This window comes from Anser anser (assembly GCF_964211835.1).
Source record: "Anser anser genome assembly, chromosome: 2".
NCBI lineage: Eukaryota > Metazoa > Chordata > Aves > Anseriformes > Anatidae > Anser > Anser anser.
The window spans coordinates 125,494,723-125,514,140 of NC_139721.1; the positions used below are offsets into that span (position 1 = coordinate 125,494,723).

General features: G+C 40.4%; 1 long non-coding RNA gene across 2 annotated transcripts in view; it reads left to right on the forward strand.

Annotated features, from left to right (window-relative positions):
- The window catches only part of LOC310894689, a 55,100-nt gene that overhangs the window by 8,904 nt on the left and 26,778 nt on the right, over nucleotides 1–19,418 (forward strand). For both annotated transcript variants that reach the window (XR_014580091.1, XR_014580092.1), the window contains exon 2: nucleotides 18,209–18,325. This is a non-coding gene — a long non-coding RNA (uncharacterized lncRNA). The remainder of the gene's footprint in view (nucleotides 1–18,208; nucleotides 18,326–19,418) is intronic.

Genomic DNA, 19,418 nt, shown 5'->3' on the forward strand with positions numbered 1-19,418 from the left:
GTAACAGTGCAAATACCTGTTTTCAGCTTTCTAGCAAGCAAAGTATAATCAGGCAATAGTCCATTCTCAACTTGTCTTTTTAAGAGTATTAAATATGGGTCATGGTCTGATTCTATAGCTTTTATAGTAGACACTGTTTTCTACCAACCCCTTAGTTGGGGTTAGTAGCAATGGCTTGTTAAAGTTGCAAATTCAGACTTCCTTGCAAATGATTTAAACTCACACTTGTGAAGATGTAACCTGCTGTCAGACATAGTCTTAGTTGTGCCATGTCTAAAGAAAATGTTTTTTACACTCTACAGTAGAGTGGTCAGTTTTGTAATGTTCTGCACAAAGCTGCAAGAGAAGTACTTTTTATCCCCACATTAAAATATAAACAAATCTTTGCCCATGTTGTTCTTGAAGTGAAGATGGGCTTGTTTACCTCAGCAGGTCTGTTGTTGCAAGAAACCTTGCCAAGTTTCAAAGACCTCTAAGTCCAAAATAATTAAGATCTCCTTTTTTAATAATTAAGACCAAGACCACTTAAGTCCAAAATAATTCTGCTTCAGTCATGGTCTAAGCTCTGATTCTCTCTGACTGTAATGAAAGACTGGATTTAGAGCATCATCTAGGTCTTAAAGGCACAATCTTCTATACTTGCTAGGGACTCGCCTAGGCTTAGGGACACCCAAACTTTCTAATATTTTAGATCAACCAGTTTGTCTGGTTCCTACCCAAGTCTGAGAGCTGCTTGCCTCTTTGGGCATACAGTTCTTAGGCTTGTTTCTTCTGCAGGCCTCAGAAGAGTTGAGAACTCAAGTCTGGCTCCTGTGCACTCCAATGTGCTGTGCCAGGGAGTTTGCTTGCTTCTTAGGTAAAGTTTCCTGTTTCAGACTGGGGAATCTTGAAGTCTGACACTCAAGTATGGAGTGAGAGAGGATTACAAAGAGTGACTATAGTTCAGGTTAAAGTCTCTGTATAATATTCTCTGTAGGTCTGAGAAAAATGTTCCATATGAAATTGTCACTAGAGCATTCTACCCTTCCACAGGGTTTCAGCTTATCCAGGGCACGACACTTGTCCTCTTTCCTCTGTGGAAGAGGACATCCTTGCTGTCCACTTGGGGTTATTCCAGTAGCTGCTCTCAGATGGTTATTCCTCCTGGAAGATAGTAGCTTTCTCTAGCAGAAGGTGCTATCCTTTGAATGCAAGAAGCTATCTCTGGCCACTATATTGTCTGTTCCCTAGAGTAGTTAATGAAGAATCTCTTTCACTTAACAGTCAAAACCTCAAACTTACACAGTCTTGGGATGTAGAGCCCATGCCAGTGTTTTAATGCAGGGCTATTACTTAGCCAATTTTGCTTGTTGACCTTCAGTCTTGGTGGGTTTTTTGTTTGTTCTAAATATTGGCAAAATCTTCCTTATGTTTTGATGCCTTCAAGAATGTGACAGTTGTTACTTATCTTGTTTTAGATGCATGATTTTAAATAGATAGGTTTGACCCATGGGAAACAATTTGTTAAAATAACCCTGCAGTGGACCTTTACACCTTAGTATTAAAAAAAATAATAAAAAGGGAAACCCCCAGACAGGAGAAATATTTTCCTATTACATCACAGGGGTTACAGATTGTCTGGAAGAGAGAAAGCTGTTGAAATGCAAGGGGATAACCTGTTTGATCCTGTTTATGTAAAACATCATCATTAGCTGCATCTAATCTCTGTTCCTGCTGGTCTAAATGGTTCAGTGCTTCGTCCTGCTATGGAAGTCTGCTTTTGCTCAAAGATGTTGTGCCAACTTCTTCATTATTTCAAGGGCAATTCTGCGTGAGTTGGGAATACTGTACCTCAGCCTGTTTGGATATGTTCCAGTTCTTAAAATCATTCAGAGTTCAGAATGCCTCAGTAATGCTGTGAGGTCGTGGGACCCATGTATGTCCTTTTGTATGCAATTGCTGTAGCTGCAAAGACTTGATTTAGCTTTCTACTGCAGAACCAATATGACTTTAAATTATGAGTTTTTTCTCCATTTTAATGTAGCCACTCTGCCGTTTATCAGTTCTGACTCCTCTGTGCACAGTTGTATCTGCTCTTGATACTTCATTTTACTAACAATTTCTTTCTATGTGAATTTGTTGCTTGGAGACATTCAACTGGGTATTTATCTTATCAGCTGAATTGCTTTATTTCCAAACACTTGTGTAAACTCACTGTAGTTTGCACAGCTATCAGAAGGCACAATGTTAAATGACAGTATATACAACTGCTGTGAGAAGTATAATTTGATGTGGTGTTTAAGAATTACAAGCTATGCTAAATTAGGTTTTTCATATTTCAAGAGTGCTTATAGGAACTGTAATTAAAAATAAAAAATAAAAATCCTTAAAGAACAATGGTGGTTTGGGTAGGAATGGCAAAAGAAATGGAACTTTGCTGTGCCACATTAACAGTTGGCAATCGCACTTTGTATGGAAAGGCATATTTCAGACTTTGATCTACCATGTAAATCAAGAATAGGAAAATAATACTTTCTCTGATGATAGAGGACACTTAGTAGGAGATCCAGCTGGGCCAGTGCAGTATGGCTTGCCTGCTGCTTTAGTCTTTGTTTAAATTGACTGTTTTTATTTGTTGTTAGTGTTCAGAGCAACTATTTACTGAACTCTTAAAAGATATTTGATATCTCTTTGACAACTGAGAGATATGTAGCATACCTGCTGATGTTTTTTCATCTGTTCTTTCATTAATATGTATTTATCTCTTTTTATTCTATTTAAGATTAGATCATCTCATCTAAATCCATCATAAATAGATGGTGTTATTGTAGTCACAATCATCTAGGATATAAGAAGCAAGCCTCATCTCTTCCCATAAATCGGAGTTTCTTATACAATTGTTAAATGGCTTGCTTTGCTCCCATCAAATTTTTATTATTTTGACAGCTGAAATAATTTGAGATTGTATTTTTTAGAATAATATCTCTGATTACTTTAAGAGGGTGTTTTCTTGCACATAAATAAAATCCTGTCACAGCAGCTGTAGTTCCTCTTAAAATGCTAGCTACATAGCAACATGTTCAATGTCTAATTAGCCTTGCCATGTTATTAGCAGCTCCTTAATATTCACTCAGAAATACTTGGCAGTTAAAATGTAGAATAGCTAATGTATACATGTAGCTTATTTATATGCATAAAGTAGTATAAACATGAAAAATGTAGGCTAAATGCCCAGATAATCATCTCTGACAGCCTGCTTTACTGAACGATGGAATTGAGCCTCCTTGCAGGCAGCCTTGATCATGAGGAGGTGCCCTGTGGTGCAGAGGGGGCAGAGGTCTGGATTTGCGAGCTTTGGGCTGGATGACCAGGCATTGCTTGCTGCTGTAGTGACCTGCCAGCTGATAGCAGTGCTCAGCTGCTTGATTTATGAAAGGGCAAAACTTGCTGCCTCTGGATAATGGGTGATTTATGTTTTGTCTGACCATCTGTCTGCTGGGTTGAGAAGAGTATCTGACAAGAGACAACCAGCAGTCCCTGGGGTAGAGTGTGTCTATGAAAGCAAGCAAAATTGGGAGTGGTGACTGTACAAAATCTTGTTGCTATTGCAGGAAAAATGTCTTCACTGAAAGGGTTGCAAAGCATTGGAACAGGCTGTCAAGGGAAGTGCTTGAGTCACCATCCCTGGGGGTATTCAAAAGATGTGTAGATGTGGTGCTTAGGGATGTGGCTTAGTGGTAGACTTGGCAGTGCTAGGGTAATGGTTTGACTTGATGATCTTAGAGGTCTTTTCCAACCTAAATGGTTCTGTGGTTCTATGCAGGGCACACAGCACGCCGCTCAGTGTGGTGGTATCAGGAATCGGGCCCTGTTCTCTGGGAAAAGTTCTCCTGTTTCATGTATTTGGTGCTATTCCTGTCCTGAGACTTGTGCGTATGTCTGTACTAGCAAACCTTGCCCCTCTGGTGGGGAAAGGTATGGTTCAACTTCCAGCTGAATGGCTAGAGACCCTCCACCCCAGGTAGGGTGCCTCTGACCACCTTGTCTATCAGGAGCTTTCTGTGGTCCATGCAGTCTAGGCATAGTTTGAGTTGATAAATTCAAAACCATGTTGGGCACCACGTTGACTAGTTAAACACTGTAGGTTGATCTTAGGCCAGTAGTTAAGGATTATGCTCTGGATGTGTCTTGTTTACTACTACAAATTAAGTTACTATGAAGGCTTCTATATGTTTCAATATCTATCTTCTTGGCTTCTTCTGAATGTCCAGTGTCTTTGTAAGAAGTTCTTATCCCACCAAACTTGTGCTCAGCTTCACTTTGCCAAAGATCTGTTCAATCAGTGAAAAGCTGCTGTTTGTGATGAGCCTTTATCTCATTCACTTCCCTGTGAGGGAAGATGGGAGTTTGACTAAAGCTGATGAAGAATGAATTGCGTGAGTGGTATTCAGGTATTACCACAGGTGGACAACTCTGGAGAATCAACTGAGAAAAACATTTCCTCAAAGCGTAATGTAGAGTGGAGTGGGGATAACACTGTAAGCAGCAAAGTGGGAGAAAGAAATGAGCTTTACATCAGAGATCCTGATTTGCTGAGAAAGGAAACCTTTCAGACCACTTGGATGCTGCCAGGTCTCCTACAGCAGCTGCTCATGATAAGCCCCTTGCTGCCTCCAGCCAGCTATTGTCTCCTCTCCTGTGGAGTGGCTGAGCTTGGAGGAGGGGAATATAACTGGAAATAGTTCCCCTCCTTTCTTGGCACAGTAAAGAGACATTCAGATCTGCTTCTGCTTTTCTTCCTCTCATAATCTCCTTTTTTCCCTTTCATTCCCTCTAATAGGAGCTACAGGGGAAGAAGGATGGAAAATTTCACTGGATGTATTTCCAAAGCAAAAATCAAAGTTCACAGGAACTGGGGAGCAGGGGGGACGGCACTCACTGCATTAAAAGAAAAAATTGTGGATGGAAGTAAGAAAAGCAGCTAAGGTACAGGTAGTTGACTGAAGCTATATGACTTATAAGGCAGCTTGACATTAAAGTAAATTATGTACTGTTCATATCAGGCTAACTGAACGCACATTTTTTAATGCATTCTGAGAAGAAAATTTCACATGGGTTATGGCAAGGTAGTAAGTTCCTTACTGCCTTAAATTTCACAACTTTGTCTGTATTCATAACTGTAGGAACACAATGCCAACGCTTGGTCTCTACCTTTTACTCAGCTGCTGTGACTCATGAGGTACATTTGGGTACATTGAGTTGTATTACTTTAGTGTAAAAAGCACGTTCAAAGATCCCATTTTGTGCAGAATGGAAAGGTTTTGTCAGCAAAGTGCAAGGCCAACTGGTGTCCACTTAGAGAAACAAGAACAATTATAAACTCATATCATAATATTTATTAGTGAAGCCTTGGAATGTCTCTGACATAATTATTTGCTTCTTTAACTCTGGAGGCAAAATACTGCAAATGTTCCCACACTACTGTTTGACCAGGCATAATTGTGGCACCCACAAGGCACAGAAAAACTGTTATCCTGGCGGGCTCGAGTTGTACTAAAGCCCAGGCTTGCTGCCATCTCACTGATATATTAAATGTCAAGCAGTTGAGAAGAAACTGGTACTTCATCCATCTTTGTGACTGAATGCCCTTGCTCCCTTGTATCTTGTTTATTCATGAGTATTTGGAGACATTCCTCAGTGTGGGCTGTGTAGCAGCAATTTTGTCTCCTTGGAGTTTGCCTCCTGTCCACTTACTTCATTAAATGTTGCCTTTGTGTTTAAGGTGATGCTGCTTATCACTTGGTCCACAGCAACCTGTTTTAGGAAAAGCGTACTTGTTCTTCTCTTTATAGTTCCTATAAAGAGGTGGGTGGGTGTGCAAGAGGCAAGGGGAAAAGGACCACACGAGCCTCTGAAATACGTTCAAAGAAATGGGAGGGGGGGAAAAAGAGGGATACGTATTGCTTCCCAGTATTGCTGGGAAGGCATGGGGGGGGAAGCCAAAACCAACCTTCTAAAATAGGAAAGTTGAGATGGTGGAAAAAATGTGAATTCCTTTGTTAGAACGTAACCTATTTGTCGGCAGTTTCATTCTTGGGTGGTGAGACATGGCTGGTTACTGGTTAGAGGGAACGAAAGGGGGAATGGGCTGTAATGGCTAGACTTAGAGTGAAGGAGGTTGGTTCCCTTACTGGTTAGCCCCTGTGATAACACTGGGAGCTCTCTGGTTTTCCATCCTTTCCCATCCCTCTATATAACCAGTGGCCGCAGTCAGTCACACATGGAGAGGACTAATAAGCTTTGCTTCAATGTAAACTGTTGACTCCCTCTAGAATCGTTAGCAGATCTTGTAGTACACAAGACTAGATATTTATTCATTCTTTCATCTGACATTCATTTGATTCTTATTTCCAGCTGTTCTGGGAATCCTAAATACCTTTAAATAGTTGAGAGTCAAAATACCACCCACAAATTCCAGCATAGTTAGTGGAGGCCTAAGGGCTTACTATTGGAAAAAATGATAGGAAGGGACCAAGAGCGTCAGGCAGGCGAGGAATTAAAATACCCAGATTGAATGGAATTCCCAGTTATTTGCCTCTGAAGTTTAAAATCAGCTTACAAGCATGCAGAAGTACTTGGCCCCCATTTCTGATAGAAGATGCTGAGATAAGTTGGCTGCTTGGTTGATATGAAGGACAACAATTGTCCTATTGTTTCTCTGGTGCTCTGTGGGCATTTGGTAAGTGTTTAAAGAGTATTAGGATAAAGAATGCAGGATAAAACATATATGTTGAAAGGCATTCAGGTAGGCCAGGGGCCTCCATCCCACCTTGCCTGTGTGGGCTGCCCTGAGCAATGTGCTGCTGCCTGGAATGGATGTGGAGGAGGTGTCTTGGACAACTGAGCTGTCAGTCCCTGTCCCTGCAGTGATGTCCCAGGCTGTGCCCTCGTGAGGGCATTCCATCCTCTTCAAGGGGCCCAGCAAGGCATGGGGGCTCCAAACATTTGTATATGCTGAGTCCCATCAAAGCATCACAAAGTGGAAAATCTTTACCTGAAATCTTCACCTACTTATAGATTCTCTACCTCCGTTATCTAGTATGTTACAACAATGCTGGTTTTGGCACAATGAACACTATCATGGCATATTTGTTCCTTTCTTGAATTAACTATCTGGATTGGATTCTGACTTTGGTTACAAGGATTTAGGTGGTGTATATGGTTGGTAAAAATCCAGCTGAGAGGCAGGATTAATATTATACTTAACTGAAAAGTATATGCTTAAGTGTAACGATAGAGAAGTCACAATTTGTCGGCTATGGAGTCATGATAGAATGGGCTTATTAATGCTGTGAAAATGGCGTGTTTTTTTTTGTAAACAAATATGTAAAACATCTTGCCACAAAAATAGCAACCACTGTTATTCTGGTGCAGACAAAACCAATGCCAAATCAACATCAAGCAGAAAAAGAACAAAATGCATTTTCAGGAAACAGTTGAATAGAAATGAAAGTTTATGCAACCAATAAAAAGTGTGACTCATCTGTACTTCTTCCACCCCAACTGTGGACTGATGTTCCAAAAATCTTTCCCAGAATTAGTATGTAGGGAGTGTTTACAAGTTGAACTCTGTTTATAAGTTTAAAACTTAAGAGCAGGCAGCTCGCGCCTAGAGGGGTTTATTCTTTCATCCCGCTAGATGCGTTATCCACAAAGAGGATGACCATCCAGATCAAGTGGTCTGTAACTGGTCCGTGAAGACTTCTGGCATATGACCTGACTGAAGTCGCTCTCTCTCCTGATGGCATAGGATTTACTAGTGCATATAGGAAGCAATGGAGGTGCAGCACATCTGTGGGCTGACTGCACCATGCAGCCCTGCCAGAGACCAGAATAAACCACGTAGCCTGCCAGGCAAGAGAGGGTAGTGCATTGCTGGGCTACAACTTGCTCATCAGCATTTCATTCTACTTCCTGCTGCTGTCAGTGGAATTGGTATGCTTGTGGCCATGTGCAGCCATCAGTAGGGAATATATTGATTATTCAAAGCTGTCTTTTATCTCTTATCCTTCCATTTCGTAAGACAAAGAGCTAGTGTAGTAGTTAGTTCCCCAGTTCCTGATAAATTGCAGGTCACTCACTAAAACAGCTTTCTCAGGTTATATTGCAAAAACAGTTTTTATATTAATATTATTTAAAATTGTTATGTAATTATTTTGTTGATCATAGAAACCTTCTTTTGAATAGTTAAACCACCAGGTGTTACAGTGCAAAAGAAAATGATCACATCTGATACCATGCTTCCAGGATACTTGTTTTAATGCAGAGATGCATATAAGACTTTTCTTTGTTGGAAACATATGTGAAATATTGCAGGGTAAGATGTTTGTTTCACTGGTTCAGATAATAACAAAAGGATATTGAAGTAATTGTTCCTAACAGATTAGTTCACCAAGAAGTAGTGATAAGCCCTTGGCTCATGCAAGTTCTTTGTTCTAATACGAACTGGAGAAACAAAATGATCTTTTTTATTATGAGCAAAACTGTTTTCAGTTGGTGAGGCTTCTAGCTTCTTCACTCTAGAAGGAGCCAAAGCAATGCATCAGCTTAATGGAATGATAACTGCACAGTTGTTCCCTTTTGGGAACACTGATACGCAGAGATGAAACTTGGGTTTGGCAAAACTCAGATATTCATGTCTTTGTGTTGTGGTATCCTTATGAATGTACTCTGACATAGTTTGTTTATTTAATGACTGCCTTTTTAGAAAGAGAAGACGTCAATTTTTCTTAATTTTGAGTGCTTTAAGTGCTGTTTTGTTTCTTTCTGTGCAAGCAAGAGAAACTTTTCTTCTTTTGCATGCTTTTTACTGTGAGCATAATCCTCTTCAAAACCATTAGCACAATGGATTAGGCATAGCTATGACATCCGGCTATGGCCAGATCAGGAATTCTGATCTACGAGTATCTAGAAAGATAAAATCAGCAAATACAAAAGCTTTAGGCAGACTTCATGGATGCTAGTTTCTTAAGTTCCTTGGTTAGAAGATTATGTGGCTTGAAAGAGCTGGAAAGTTTGGGGAACTTTACAAAAAGAGAGAGCCAAAATAAAGAAATTCAGTCCAACTGAGGCAAGGCTTGGTAGGTAATGCATTCACACAGCAGGTGTATTTTATCTAAACCAGATAAATATTTTATATGATCCTTTGTAGAATTACTGCATGCTCATGTATATAAAAAAAGCCCTCATGAATCATTTATACAAAATAGATAATAGAGAATGGGGAAAGAACTGGCTTAACAATTTCACATGCAGAACTCAGCAGGTCAACTACTGATTTATTGAGAAGTGACTTTTCCTGCTGGTGGAGGATATTTCTTCTCCCATAAGATTCATCCAGTACTCAGTAAGGAGCAAAAGAAATGGCATTAAGATGGGTTGAAAGGGGAGTCAAAGTGCAGCTGAAGAGGTTATACCAAGTGTTACCTCTACAGACCTGGAAGAATGTGTGTTTTATATTGTTTTTAAACATGTAATAGAACTGATATCTTAGCATCAGGCCTATTGTGTGCAAGAGGAGAGTAACTTTTTGTGAAGAAGCTACCTAAGCAGTCTTCTCCCCTTTTTCTGACTGCATTGGCTTGAAAATTCCTGGTAAGTGTATTTTAGTAACTAAGCTAAATCTAATTGATCAAATCATTTTTTTAATGTGGGGGGTTATGTTCCCCCCAAATACATGCAGTTTCCTATCTAAGTTACTTGACTTTCTAGTTGAGTTCATCCCAGGTGGTGGAATTTTATGAAATGAATGTTGAATTTCTAGGGTTTGTGGGATTTTTGTATCAAATTCTTATGTAGCTTTTGGCACTGGTTAGTTCTAGTGTGGCTGTGATCCTGAAGTTGTGCCAGATTTGCTAGATCTTTAAAATTGTTCAAGTAACTGAGTGGACAGGCTGTTGTAGAGCACTCTCTGATGGAAGCTCTCCATGCCACAGAGCTCTTACTTTCCTTCCACCCCGCACAAGAAGATACCAGGTCTGAGCTACTGTTGTGTTATATTGGAAAATAGCATATGTTGAGTCACCACAACAACTGATTATATTAATATTTTGCTACTGAGTTTATCTTAACTTGGTATTCCACCTACATGTTGCCCCAAAGTGGACTTTCTGATGCTGCAGCAGAATAAGCTGATCCATCCCGGTAGCAAGTGATGTGAAGAACACTCCTTGAGGCTGCATTTATTTTGTCCCTTAGGAAAGTGCAGCATATGAAAAGTTCTCAAACTGTGATATAATACTAATGTTGTAAAGGATCACAAGCGTATCTGAGTTAACAAAGCAATAACATTTCTTGTAATTGCTGGAAACTAGATAAATGTCTCAAAAAATGTACTCAGGATCTTCCCTTTTGAATATTGAAGTTACTGGGGTGGGGATGGGGGGGGTGGGGGAAGGAGGGAGTTATAATCCTAGCTTGCTTGCTTGGGACTTTTCAGAAGCCAGTCTGCTTGCCCTGATGGAAGGGCAATAGGGTATCTGAGGTGTGACTGAGTTAAGGACTACCAATTTTCCCCTTTGCAGATAAACCGATTTCAAAGGTTCGCAGGTCTTTTTCTCTGGCTATGCACACCTGTGCCCCTTTTCTTTCATCCTTCCCATGGTAAGAACAGCTTAACCTTGGATTTGAGCTCCTTATTCCAGGAGGTGAAATACAATTTTGCCTGCACTGCTGGGAAGTCCTGAGGTAGGTATGTTTATAGTCAGGCCTTGCATGGTTCTACAGAGGTAGGGAGTATCTTATGGACCTTGCTCAGTCTCTGTGGGTCTGATATAAATTTTTCAGGAAAAAGCTCAGTATTTTCTCTCATCAGAAGTAAAACCTGAAGCTTTTCCCTGAATGTTTTTACAGGCATGGCTAATAATCTCTCAACACTTTTCCTTGTAGGGGTTCTTTTGGAGGCATTTCTTAGGTATTAATGATTAAGTTTGCAGAAGATGTTGCAATTGGATAGGAATGGAATAAAGCTCTATGAAGTCCTGTCCTTTTCTGTTAAGACCTGAAAATAACAATTTTTAGACAGTAAGTGAGAAGGGTAGTCAATTATTTGAAATATTGCTCCTGGGAAGGAAAAAAAACAAACCATTACACAAATGGGCATAGGAATATAAGCAGTGACTGCACTGTTAGAGCATGAAGTTGTTTTCAATTTGTTGCTTTTTTTTATTGAGGAAATGTTGTTCTAACTCTAGTGCTGCCTGTCCAGGGAAGTGTAACCCGATAGCATCTGGTTCTTTGCTGTGTACAGTCAGTGATCACTTTATACCAATAATTTACTTGAAAAAAATATGCAGCTGTAAACCACAGATTTAGACCAAAATAATGGAGACCTTTCCAATAATCATGCACACATCACAACTGCCTTTTTTTAGCTTGTCATAACAGAGCATCTGCCACATATGAGTTGTTCTCATTTCATGTTTCTGATGAAATTTTGTCTAGATAAGAGGGGGGGAAAAGTAATCTAAGCTTCCTGGGAAAGTAAGCTGCTTCTTAGGGAAACAATCCACAGCATTTGAAACTGTGGCATGAGCTGAGGGTTGTAACAAAGATGTTTTTCTGTAGATGGTTCTTCTCTTACCTTGCTGTGAAAGGATCTCACCTGGAGCACAGCACAGGGCTTGCACTCATAGGCAGTGCTGTCGTTACCCTGCTTTATCTTTCTTTCCCCCATTTTTGTCTTTCTTCCCTTTTTATGTTGTTTATCTCAGTTGGAATTTGTTTGAGCTGAGGATGGTGCTGATGTAATATCTAGACCACAGGTCTCAAAATTGATAGGAGACTCCAAAGGGTATTTGTAATAATTCTCATTTTCTGTGTTCATTCTCTTTCCTTTAAAACTTTCTCAATTTCATTTGCAAAGTCCTTGGAGAAGTAAAATCAGAAAGGTGAACCATAACTCTTTTTCTTGATGGACTTTTCTCTGGCTGAATTTGTTCCGGTTCTGCTCTCATGCAGACCATTACATGGGGGCTGTTGACCCCTTTGGTAACCCTAAACCAGTTGAAATATACTTGAGTAGGAAAACAGACCGTCTCAGGATGGAAACCAGCCAGTGATAGTATGCTGTATGATAGTTCTTGAAATGAGCAGATGCCCAGAGGGACCCTGAGCAGCACCAAGCACTCCTGTGGGCAATGCAGGGGCCAGTGCTGCACTTGGTAGTGAGCCCCATGGATATTTATTTTGGGATGTAGGTTATAATGAAACAGGATATAATGCAACATTGTAGATCTGTACAGGTACAGACAACCCTGATGCCAGTGTCTCCAGATAGGTGCCTGTTGAGCACTAGCTAAGCTGCTATTCTGATTAGCAGAAGCATTTTGAGAAGGCTGGTGCAAGCTGAATTTAAAACAATGATCTGAATGTTGTTTTGGTGATGTTTAGGTCTGATTCAGTTCCCCTTTTTTGCAGTCCCACCAGGGAGGCAGAGAGACTGCTTTCTCTCCCTGAGTATTAGCAAGTAGCACTTGCTGTGGCAGCAGGTTCTCCCGAGGGAAGGTCTGAACGTGAGGACCAAGGGCAGTGTTTGTACACTGTCATGGTTCCACATGCCAGGAGAGCTCTGGCTGTCCGCAGTCTCTGCTCCATGTTTCCTAGGTCATGTCAATGCTGCCAGCCCTTGAGCCCTTGTCATGGCTTTGAGATAGAGTATGGCCTTGACTCCTCTCAGCTCCTCATCGTGGGCTGGAGAGCACAGCATGTTATCTTCATTAAAAGATACTAATTTGAGTCTTGTATGAAGCATGAGGTTTGACGTAAGGAGCGATCAGACAAGTGAACTTCTCAATAGTAAACAAGATTATCCTCATCTTTGCAGGGCAGGCTATGTCACAGGAGAGCCATGATTGAATTAGCCAGTCCAGCTCAGTCTTGTAACGCATCTCAGTTCCTGAGCTGGTTTTAAGAGGTGCAATGCCTCTAGTATCAGTAGGTTTCAGATTGCCTGAGAAACTGTGCCCTCAGACTTGCTGTTAACCTCTTTAAGAACCTGGAGCCTTTCAGGTTCCCTGCAGGAATCCTTCCTGAAAAAGTAATCCATTGCTGCATTTCCTGTGCTTCAGCTTCGGTACCAAGACTCTGGAAATAGGCTGCTACTTTTTAGCAATATTTCTTACCCACTTTCATTGTTGTCAGGCCACTGGAAGAAGTAACCTCATTCATTCTCCTCTAGGTTGTACCAGTCATTTCAGGCACTTCCAATCAATAGGGATGGGGACTCTGCAGTCCTAACAGAACTAAACCCAGAGACGATGCCCTTGCTTTTATCCTTTACTTTAGGCAGACCTCTTAGAAGTTATCTGCAAGCTTCTGGAGTCCGTTCAATTCAAGTTGTAAGTAACTGACACTATACACACAGTTACGGGAACTATAGAAAGCACATATAGTATTCACATATTCCCCATATACCCGTTAAAACACTTCCTCTAGTCAAGATCAGCATGCTCATAAATTTAAGAAAAGGCTTTTTTAAATGTAAAGGAACTAGTGTGTTCAGTGGTGCTTTATACTCTACTTCCATGACTTGTCAGCCTTGTCTGGGTTGATTTGCAAAGAGCAGCTCATGAGCTAGGGACCTATTTTATACTGAATGAGGCATACAAAAAAAATACTGAGTCTTTGTTGTGAACTCTGAAAATAGAAGTTTGCTTTTGAACTCCAACTGGAACACTCAGTGGAGCTCTGTATTAAATTCCCATCCAGAAAAAAAAACACAATTGAAGCTCCAGCAAGCATAAATCTATGTGCAGGATATAAATCCCTGGATTTGAAGCAAATTGATGTGGTTTCAGTTCAGATAGGAGTTCTTACTTTGACACTCAAGGGGAGTCATATTTTGTGGTGAGCTGGAAAGATCAGCAAGCAAAAGCGCTAGAAAAAGTTAAATAGGAAAAGACGGTGCCATTGAACAAGTGGTTGACCTGTTTATTAACATCTGGATGCTGTTTGTGAAGAGTTGGAACGATGGCTGATGGGAGCTGGGAAAGGAAAGCAATGAGAGGTGTTGCCTTTCTCATGTCTGTCTTCATGCAGGCTGAAGCAGCACTTGACTGAACTGGTGCATTTTACAATATCTGAAGCAGCAACAGAACAACCATAAAATGCATACTGTTGGAAAAAGGTGATGGGGCTCTGGAATTCTTCTCTTTCTAAAGTGAGATGGAACATTACTTAGCACAAGAATATGCTAAACATTATGTAGCCTGTCTTATGGGAGGAAAACACCCATTCCTTTCAAAGACTTCTCTGGACTTGGGCATCCATTTCAGCCTATGAGTCACTAATTTTTTTGTTTCCTACTTGATGAAAACAAGCAATTAAAAAAATAATAATGGTGAGAAGTGAGGTCACTACAAGCAGAACTATTGCTAATATTCCTTCTAGCTAAAGGTCACAAGCAAGGTGAGGTACCAGCAGATGCACGGACATCAACATTTACTTGAGTGCAAAACACAGACAAGAAGAAAGCTTGGTAAGCTTAAATCCTTAAGGAGTATTTCATTCTGTTACTGCCTGTTCTTGTACAAAGCAAAGTCAGAAAACCATTGTCTCTAGAGTTGGATGTTTTGCTGACCAGGGAATCTGTCACATAACAGATCTTACAGGAGAAGAGAGCTCACAAAGGGCTGGCTCTATCTCTATAGTAACAAAGTTTATGAAGCCTGACTCTAGATATGTATTTGATGTGCATTCACTGCAAGCCTTTCAAACAGCAAAACTATGTGAACATAAAATTCCTCTGTCAAACCACAGTTTGGTGTTAACTGATGTGCTCTTACGCTGGTTGCCTTGTCTTACCAGTTAGAAATACCTTTTGTTGATGGGTGCAATCCAGGCCATACTGAAATCAAGGAAACTCGTGTGTTTCAGAAGGACCAGGATTTCATTCTGTACACTCTTAATGCAGATTAGACTGTGAGTTGCCTTTATAATAGCTTTGTTGTTCCTTGAAATCAAACATAGTTTTGCCTATAAATCATTGCAGAGAAGAGAAGGCCTTGGGAGGGGACCTTTATAGTGGCCTTTCAGTACCTAAAGGGGACCTACAGGAAAGCTGGGGAGGGACTCTGTCAGGGGGTGTAGTGATAGGACAAGGGGGAATGGCTTTAAAATAAAAGAGGGTAGATTTACATTAGCTATAAGGAAGACTTTTTTTTTTTTTACTATGAGGGCAGTGAAGCGCTGGTACAGGCTGTCCAGAGAAGCTGTGGATGCCCCATCCCTGGAGGTGTTCAAGGCCAGGCTGGATGGGGCTTTGAGCAATTTGGTCTAGTGGGAGGTGTCCCAGCCCATGGCAGGGCGTTGAAACCAGATCTTTAAGGTCCCTTCCAACCCAAACCATTCTATGATTATATGATCACAGTCTCAAAATAAGACTGCAGTATGCATAAAGAAAGTAGGGAAAACCATGAATTCTAAATGCTAAATCTAAAAGGCTTCTATATGCCAATAACCCGCAAGGGTTGTTTTTCCTCTTTTATTTTTTATGTGACCATAGCTTATACTACTATTTAACTGTTTCCTTTCCCAAACTCCTTCTACCATCTGTATGATAGACTGGCTTCCTTTTAGTGCTTCCTTTTAGTAGTTATGCCTGTGAACAGGATATGGTAGCAGTCACCTTGACATCCGTCAAGAATGTTAAGGTTGCAAAGCTCTGTTTTGATAGATAAAACACAGGAAATGGAAAGCATCTTTCCAGATCAGAACATGTTGTCTCTTTTTCTGTGTAACATGATGCCTTGCTTATCCTTCTCAAAAATGCAGGTTAGTGCCCAAAATGATGATTTAAAGGGCAACACTGAAGAGTCATCACTTTCTAAATATGTATGTGCAGCAAGCAACGATGTTTACAAAATATGGCTGCAGGCTTTGAGATCTAGAACCGCTCATAATAGAAATCATTGTGGCATTGCTGAGGAAAAATGTATTTCATACAGCAGGCTTTCACATAATAAAAACTACATGGCATTGTACAGGGGAGGAATGTAAAAGGATGTTCCTTCTGAAAGAGGTGCTTTAATTTTTGAGGATGTTTGTTTTAAGTGATCTTTTTCCCCTTTTCTGTATTTCTTCTTCCCAGATTTAAGAGAATTGTATGAATATGAATAATCTCTGCAATTGTCTTTCATATTTTTCTCTGTTCCTAGTCAACAATCCTTGCAGGAGGAATAAAATACATAATAGGCAGAGGGAGTTAGCACAGAGTCAAAAATATCGACCTCGTTGCCCAAGATGTGATACACAATCATTTGGCTATTGCTTACCCTCTACCGTTTCGCTCTCCTTTTGAATTTAAGCCCTATAGCTGTTATACAGATAACTTACATTGAACATTTCACTCTACAATGGGCGCAGTTTGTTTTTATTCAGAGCATGATTCATTTGGTGCTTTATGAGGTTTTGGTGCATGACTTGTGCATACAGTCTCATGAATTACGACCCTGCAGGAATGTTGTCTATTATTAGCTCTGCATAGTAGACACTACCTCCCTGGGAGGCTGCTGTGATAAAGAGTCTTATCGCAGAAAGGTCATATGCTATTTCTATTAACTCTGATGCAATTGAAAAAAAGGCTATAACCTAATAAACTGAGGATGAGACTAGAGCTGGGACTTAATCTTGTCCCTGACAGTAATTCCTCCAATAGTCTTGCAAGGATTCACAGGCCCAGATCCTGTAAAATGTTTTAGTACTTCAAAAGCCACGAAAATTGGACTAAATGAAATCAGAAAGCATTTGGGTACCTGGATCCTTCGGATCCTCCTCGTGTATCTGATATTCTAAGCCTGTATCTATAGGTTCATTGGGGTGTTTAATATTCATAGGAGCATTGTTAGAATCAACCTATATACGTAGTGTTTTTTAAGGTACCTTAAAAATAGTCACTTTAAGTACGAGATATTGATGTTAAAATTTAATTCCTTTCTTATATTTACTGAAATTTCCTAAAACTCAAAATTGAAGTTCAATGATTTGATCTGTTTGGAGATAATGAAGTGCAAGCAAGCATAAGTTATCAAGAAATACACAGAAGAAAAAAAGTGAGCCTGTAGGCTCCAGGCTGGTTTCTCTGACTGGGGCCAATGTATTCCAAGTGTATTTTAGATCTTTTGTTTAAACGTGTATTTACATCTGCAGTTGCATTGAGCTCTACTTGTTGATTTAGAAACTCTGCAATTAAAATGTTACAGAACGTGCATCACTTTCACAGCAGTTTGTGGCAAGAATCCCTTGAGAAACGGTTGAGAGGATAAGCTTATTGCCGTATAATAATTTTTAAAGTCTCAAACTGTCATCCATTATATAGAAACTTAAATTGAGCTCTGCATATCGAAATAGGCCCTGAAACATCTGCAGTCTTCCTTTTAACTTTTGAGCTAAAGCACCTACCTAGCTTGAATCTCTCACCCTGTCCTCAACCCTTCCCCCAGAGGTATTTGGTTGTCATGGCTGGCTGGGCATTGTTTTTAACCTACCATAACATCCTGACAACCATACCTGCACTCACGCTTAGCTCTGATTCCATGCTCTTAAACTAATGCTTTCTTCCAGCCACAATAGCCCAGCGTTTCCGTGGTGTTCCCATGGTGAAGAATTATAATCTTAGTCTCGAAATACTGAGTGGAAATTAGAGTTGTGCCACCTGTTCAAATAATACCTCAAGTACCATATGCTTCAGGAAGGTTGCTGTGTAGCCTTCTATGGAGCTGCTGGTTAGTGGATGTTGGCTGCCTGCTCGGTGCCTCTCTCAGGATGCACCTTTGGAGGTTGTGTGTACCCCTAAAAACTGAAAACATGCTGTGTGAACATCTTGTAAATTTTTTTTTTGCTGACCAGTCTGACTCCAAAGTTTTCCCACTCTTTGTAGTCAATATTAGGTCTTATCTCTGTCTATTGTCACACATGCCAAGCTATTTCTTTGTGCAACACAAAAGTAACCTTAATCCCAGAATCTGAGAAACTCTGAAGGAGCAAAGTAAGGCTTTGTGTTAGCCCATGCAGTGTTTGGTAGTACTATCTTTCTTGCATTTTGCTGTTCTGGCATGAAGTGCCTGGAGCTAGCCCCTGCACGTATGCACCTTGCAGGCAGAGATGGGCCACAGAAGCCCTCCCAATGGTCAGCATGGCTTGGCTTTCAGCTTGATTTCCTTCTTTTGCAAAGGGTGGAGACGGATGGAAACTGAAGATACCCTTAGACCTGATGCAAGCACAGACGTGAATGGGGGGTGTATTGATACCTGTGTATCTGTAAACGTTGTGCACACTGTGCTCCTTTCAGGTAGGTAACCATACACAAACATTGAAGGAAGCGATAGTTGTATAATTTTGATGTTTGGGCTTATTTTCATGCACTGAAAATACAAAGCTCAAGGACTCTAGAGAGAACTCTAAATTGTAGGTCAGCCATGAGGAATGCCTTTCCATTTGTTTATTCTGTAGTTGTTCCAGTCGGTATAAAGACATCATAGTCCAGGAAAGTGTCCTAATGCATCTGTGTGATATGATACTGGCTAAGGATAGGAATAATCTACAGCAACACATTAGCTTTAGCCAGAAACTGACCTTGTCTAAATACTACCATGTGATTCAAGTATCTTACCAGAAGAGTGGCTATGAATAAATCTCTTCAGAAGAGAGAATAGAGAGATTTTTGCATCTGATGTTACAGAGAAATAAGATACCTATAAAGGAGTGAATTCCATCTGGATTCCATTGTGGACAAAAACAACAATTTCTCTGAAAAAGCTTTACATGATAGTATACTCAGACACATTTTTAACCTTAGTTTTGACTACTCATTAATGTAAAAGACACTTAATTCATTCAAGCAATTCTTCATGTTCTTCATGCTTTGCTGTCACAGGAAGATTTTGATTTGTAAAGATGATGACTCATGGACTAAATCCCCCCTGAGAAGCGTTCACCTTTGTATCACCATTGAAAATCCAAATATATGATCCATATCCCACTGTTTTTTTGCCTACTTGTTGGTGGCATGTATTCAGTGTGGGCAGAGTGGCAGACCAGTTTAAGCTGCTGGGGCTGGTTTGCTTTGAAAGCACAGGTAGAGGGGAAGGTACAAAAAGAAGGCTGAAACTGGGCACAGTGCCACAGAGCTGTGGAGAACTGAGATTTTGCTGTGGCCCTGGGGGCAGCCATGGGAAAGTACTAAAACATAGTCCCAGCCTACGCTTTAAAATTTTGCTGGCATAGAAATATCAGTAAGAAGTGAGAGCCTTTTGCTGATGTGGCAATAGTAGTATAGCCCCAGTGCAAATGCTGGCCAAGAAAGCAATTTGCTACTGTAGTGTGTTTTGCTTAAGGACTAGATACAAACCACATGGAGAGAGACACTTTTTTTCTTTGGCCAA